Raw genomic sequence first — 6,492 nt, 5'->3', positions numbered from 1 at the left:
GTGCTCCCTCAGTGGCCAGGGTCCCCATAATGGCTCTCTGGGACAGGCATGCTGATACAAGTCTTGCCTCCACTTTCCCTTCTTTTTCTAAGAATCGTAAATAACTCCTTATCCAACCCCACAGCTGGTGTTTTTCTCTGGGACTGTGGAGGCAAGGAAGGAACAACAAAAACAACAGCTTCCCACTCTGTTGGGAAACAGGAGGCTTACAACAACGAACTGGCACCGGAGAGACAGATGACGAAGAATGCTGAGTCCTGCTTAGGACACACGCCTGGACCTGGAAGGGCTGGCGTACCCTGTGCTCCAAACTTCAGGGCGTGAACAGAAACTCCAAGGTGTGTTATGGCGACACCGCAAAGAGTTTGGTTGCTCACAGATTGCAAGAGGAGGAAGCTGCAGGGCCAGCAGGGCCGGGGTCTGGGAAACGCATAGGCCCAAGTCCTTACTGAGGTTTCCGTGGCAGGGAATGGGGAAAGCAGGGCAAGCGCTCTCAGGATCGGCTGGCGGCCACCCTGACTTCAACAGACTCCCGGGCACAGGAAGAGGGCTCTGTGTGGTCTGGGTGAGAAATGTCCCAGTATTTGAGCACTTGGTCCCCGGATGGTGGTGGCATTTGGGAGAGGTCTCGGAAATGTGATCTTGCTGGAAGAAATGTGTATAGCTCTGCCTGCTTCATGATGTGAGCGCTCAGATTCCGGTTCCTGCTGCCATGCCTGCTGCTGGGGGCCATGCCTCGCTGCCATGCCGCCATGCTGGATGCTTATCTCTCTGTAACTGTAAGCCAATAGAAACTTTTTCTTCTGCAAAACCAGTGCTCTAACCCCTGAGCTATAGGGCCACACAAACTTTTCCTTCTTATAAGTTGCTCTGGTTGTTGTATTTTATCACAACAGAAAAATAATGAATACAAGCTCCCCAGCTGTCTAAAGCCTGGTGCCAGGGTGTTAAGGTAGATAGTCCATGTGTGAGGGAGTCGATGTGGATTCAGAATTGCTCGGCCTGTATTTGACAAGTATGCTCTTTTGGTTTGCATAATCCTCCAGGAATTGGCCTGCCCTGAGAGGAGCCGTCTCTCCAGAATCAGTGAATCCAAATACGAAAGACAACAAAAGCATGGCTAATGCAACCTGCCTCAAACTACAGAGGTGGAAGAGCCGCTGTGTGGGGTTGTTTATTGGGAGGCAATGTGGGGCCTGCAGGCAGGAGGCCCAGCTGTCTCTCCTGTCTAGCTCCCTTTCCCAGGAGCCTGGAGTTCAGCAAGAAGAGTTTTTTATGGGTAGTGGTAGGTCCACTGGAGTGTCAGCAATGGGCAAAGACACCCAGTTATGGGGACAGGAACTCCCTGTTTTTATGATTTGGTGGCTTTTCTCCAGCTGCTACAGGCTTAGAGCACTCAGTCCCTTCTGGAAAAGAATAGCTGACTTCCTGGGGAGAAGGGGGCTTGCAAGAAACCTCCCTGAGCCCTTACTTAAGACAGGAAAACTATTCTTTCCCATGAACTCCTCACTCAGTTCCCTCCCCTCCTTGAATCCTGGTTATGGCCTGGCAGACCCTGAGCCCTCTCTGAGGACTCAGAACAGCAGCATAGACTGCTACGGTCTCCTTTGTCACATGACCTGGGGTCGGGTGGGTGGTGGGAGCAGTACCTCCTCCTGCCTGGAGATTGCTGTGGTCTGGGCATTGTCTCCCCTGCCCTGTCTCCCAGACTGCCTCCCTGCCTTCCTGAACGTGGTGCCTGCCTCTTGGATCTTTGCCTCCATGGTTCCCAGAAGCTCTAGGAGTGTCTCCCTGAAAGGGTACTCAGCCTCTCTCCAGGAGGAAGGCTTTCCAAAATGAGATGAAGCAAGAAGTGAGGCATCCTTTCCCACTCAATAATTTCTTAAAAAAAAAAAAAAAAAAGCTAGGGTCTGGGGAGATGAGTAAGCTGATAATTGTGTTACTCAGGGTTCTCTAGAGCAGCAGAATGTATAGCATGAATCTCTCTCTCACAATTTATCAGAATGACTTACAGGCTGTGGTCCAGCTAGTCCAATCATGGCTGGCTGTGACTGGAAGGTTCAAGAATCCAGTAGTTCCTCTGACCAAGAGGCCAAATGTCTCATTTGGTCTTTCGAATCTGCCGGAATACTGAAGAAGTGGGTTCTAATGCCAGTGAAGAAGTGGACTTGCTCTGGAGGTGGGAGCAAGCAGCAAAGAACAAAAGCTTTCTGTTTCCACACGTCCTTATACAGGCAAAAGGCATGGCCCAGACTAAAGGTGAGCTTTCCCAGCTTCAACGACCTGGATTAAAGATCTTTTAATCTTTCCTCAGAAATCTGGATTAGAAATAGATCTTCCCACCTCCAATTAAGCAGAAATCCCTCACAAGTGTGCTCCTCCTTTGGGTTAATTCCAGCTGTGATCAAGTTGACAACCAAAAATAACCATCGCACTATGCAAGCACAAAGACACCACATTCAGTCACCAGAAACCAGGAAAAGAAGCCTACCACAGTGGCACCTGTTTGTGATATTAGTGCTAGAGAGATGGACACAGGCAGACAGATCCCTGGGACTCACCAGCCGGCCTAGCCTACTTGTTGATCTTCAGGCCAGTGGAGACCTCGTTTCAAGGGAAAGGTGGGCAGTACCTGAAGAACAGCACCTACAGCTGTCCCCTAGCTGCTGTGCACATGCCTACAGATACACACATGCACACACACGCACAGGTGGACATGAAGTTACATGTGGGGGTCTCTCTCTGTCTCTGTCTCTGTCTCTCTCTCTCTCACACACACACACACACACACTCACACACGCACACGATACTAGAAGTAGAACTCCAAGCTACATTCAGTGCATCTAATTACCATCAAATTATCATTAAAACACCCAAGTACTGAGCTATTAAAAAGTACCACCCCAAGGTACAAAGAGAAATGTTTGCTATTATTCTATTGTGTAGAGACCATGACCCGCCGTCCCCCCAAGCCAGACCCTGTGGAAAGCAGAAACAGGTGAGGGTTCATGTTCTTAAGCCTTCTTGGAGAATGACCTGAGGTCATGGCCATCAACTCTGCCCCCTCTAGTGACTCTTGTCTGCATGTCCCTCAACTGTGTCGCAACACAAAAATACATATAAACCAGAAATGGGTCAGGTGGCAAAGTACTTGTGAGGTTCTGAGTTCAAATCCCACGCACCCAAGTAGAGGCAGGCACAGTGGTGCTCATCTGAAATCCCAGTAGCCTGCTGTGAGATGGGAGGCAGACAGGAGAATCCTTAAAGCCCAGGTGTCAGCTAGCCCAGTCAGTAGACAGCAGCAAACAAGAGCTTTTCTGTTGAACAGTGAGGCAGAAGAATGACGCCTGAGGTACCCTGGTCTCTAGATGTGTGCTGTGGCACACTCGTGCCCTGCCTCACACTGGTTTGGGGTTGTTGAAATTTCCAAAAGAGGAGGTCACTTTAAAGACGCTTCAGCAACTCCTCACTTCCTCACTCTTGGGGTATGTCCAGTCCTGCCCAGACCTCCCATAACTAACTGATCCAGACCCCAAACCCACTAACCACCACATTTAGGTGCTTCCGCAGAATACGGATCCCAGAGGCATCTCAACCCCGAAGAGAGCAGAGGATGATATACGCCAGGCACCTGCACACCTGCCGCCGAGACTCAATGCGTGTGAAGGTCTTCATTCCAGGCTCTGGGGGGAACCATGAAAGGAAGACAATGTTAGACACAAACGTTAAAGTTCCCTTCACACTGTGGGTAGCTAAGAGCAAGTCAGGTGGTCTGGAAAGAGTAGTGGGGTCGGGGAGGGGGGACGAGTAGGCGCACTCTCTGCTCTTCCACAAGCCTGGAGTTGGGTTCCCAGCACCCACACTGGGAAAACTGCCTGTAACTCCATCTCCTGGGGACTTGATGCCTTCTGCTGGTGTCTGCACACTAAGATTTCTCTGTGGTGTTTGTACAAGGACCAAATCACTCGGTGCTGTATTTATCAAACACCCCGCTGTCATTATACAACCCACGGTTGCATTTACCCATTCTTGTGCTGGGAGACAGTTTGGTGGTTGCAGGCTTTTCACTGTTGCAAATGATACTGAATGGTCCTCGTTGGCCAATGCTCACCAGGAAGCTGGGGTTCGGGTCATGGGCTCCTGTGTCTTCTCGTGTAAGGCCATCAGCCAGCTGATCCCCTGGGCAGTGGTAGAACCAGAGGAGAACCATCTCCCTGCAGCCTGCGGCAGCTCCATCTAGCCTGCAAGTTTGCCCTCAGTGGAGTAGTATCTGCCCAGCTCCAGCTCACTCAACTCTGGGTCAAGGTTCAGACAGGAGCTGCTGGGTTTCTCTGCCTTTGAGGGGTGGCAGAGTGATCAGCCCTTACCGCCACCACCACCACAGCACACACCCGGGGGACCTCTCCATGCTTGGAGAACATCACTGAGACCCTGAAGAGGAATTTTAATTCAGAACATGGCTGCTCTGGCAAGAGATCACATCCAAAGACCTTCTAGATCTGTGTGATCCAGCTGAAATATACAGATATGTCTTTAACCCCAGGAGACAGGCAAGCAGATCTCTGAATTAAGGCCATCCTGGTGTAGAGCAAGTTTCAGGTAAAGAAAAGCTTAGATCCACATGTGGTAATACAGGCCTTTAATCCCATCACTCAGGAGACAGAGGCAAGCAAATCTTTGTGCTCTAGTAAGTTCTGTTCAGGCAGGTTGGTTGAGAGAGCTTTGAGAGGCAGGGCAGGGGGTTGAGTTCATGGCAGTTCAATTTGTGGATTTCAGAGGTGTTTTTTTACTGGGGGAGCTTACAGAGAGAGAGGTTAAAGAGAGAACAGGCTAGACACAGGTGAAGTCAGAACAAGCCAGAGAATGAAAAGGATCAGAAGATTAGAACAGATTGGTAGTTAGTTTGAGGCCAACCAGAGCAATTCAGTCACAGGCCAAGAGAGAAGTCTGACTATATCAGTCAGCTTGGAGAGGAGTGAGCCAGAAGAGCTGAGTTGAACCAGCCAGCAAGAGTCAGAAAGAACTAGAAAGAGTGAGCTTATTCAGCAGTGAGTCTCAGAGTTTGAAAACATTCTAGGCCCAGGTTAGAGTGTATGGAGGCTAGGAGCATCCAGGCCTAGGCCCAGGTTAGAGTGTATGGAGGCTAGGAGCATCCAGGCCTAGGCCCAGGTTCGCAGACAGAGGCAGTAAGTTACTTTAACTAGACAGTCTTTCCCCTGCTCCAGCCAGCATACCACATTGGTAAGGAATCTCCCTCTGCTTGAAATCCTTAGATTGATTTCTGGTTCCTACCCTGAACTTTGCTCTCCACACACTCCCACCAGTGGTGCTGAAATGTTTTGTTTTGTTTTAAATTTTCTTTGGTATTAACAGACTACTTTTTGCCAATCTGATAAAGGGGCAAGAGGCATTTAAGGGCTGTTTTGATTTGCTTCGTGTCAAGCGTCTTATGGCTTTTATAGGCCATTTTGGTTTTTTCCTCTTGACTGTGCCTTTCATATTCCTTGCTTGTTATTGTACAAGCTGGCTAACCCTACACGGTAATAATTGACCCCAAATCATAGTGGTACAACATGATACAGGCTAAGTTTGACTTCTTGTGTGTCTGTGAGAATCGGTTCTCTCTGGGGCCTCTCTCTGAGCCGGGCCTCTGCTCTCGAGGGACTCATACATCTTGAGGGTGGGAGGTGTCTTCAGCCTCAGGAACAGGAGAGAGAGAGAAAACGTGGAAATGTAAGGCGTTTCAGGAGCCAGCCTGGAAGAGGAAGGGGCTCAGAACGTGTTCAAGGGCGGCCTGAGCAACGTGGAGAAACCGTGTCTGGGAGATTAAACTCTCTAAAAGGAAATGTGTAAAGAACTTGGGGTGCAGCTCAGAGCTAGAGCGTGTGTAAAGCCTGGGTTCACTTTTCAGAACTACAGGGGGATGACACAGGAGGTGGGGAGAGGGCAGCAATGGCTGTTAGGTTTTCTTTGTGTTTCTTTTTCTTCTGTTTCAATATTTTGGGCCTTTTCTATAAGGATTTGAAAAATAAAGGAAGCTTGTTAAGCTTGTTTAAATGTTTGAAAGAAATAAAGGCCCAAAAGAAGGTTAGGGTCTTCTGCTCTCCCTGGGAACTCCAGGATGAGGAAGCAAGGGTGGGCCAGGACCCTAATTGAAAACCAAATAACTTCATTGTCATTTCTTGGGTTTTCCCACTGTAACTAACCCAAGAGAATAGATTAAGGCTAACTGCTAATTAAATGTTTGGCTAGTGTCACCAGAAAGACTTAATTCACACCACCAGATACTATTTCCTCCAGAATCCTTCCAATTGCTTTTTAAAGATCTATTTTAAATACAATTTACAGGAAAACTGCCAGACCAATGTAAAACAATCCCCAGACCTCCTGCTCAAATTTTAGCCTTCCCTGTCACTCTTGCTATCCATAATGCTAAATTTCTTGTCTTTTTGGAACCATGAGCAAACAGAAGGCACCCCAAAATTTGTGCTG

Source organism: Meriones unguiculatus, chromosome 19 (assembly GCF_030254825.1).
Source record: "Meriones unguiculatus strain TT.TT164.6M chromosome 19, Bangor_MerUng_6.1, whole genome shotgun sequence".
In the NCBI taxonomy this organism is placed as follows: domain Eukaryota; kingdom Metazoa; phylum Chordata; class Mammalia; order Rodentia; family Muridae; genus Meriones; species Meriones unguiculatus.
Note: the sequence above shows the minus strand (reverse complement) of the source record.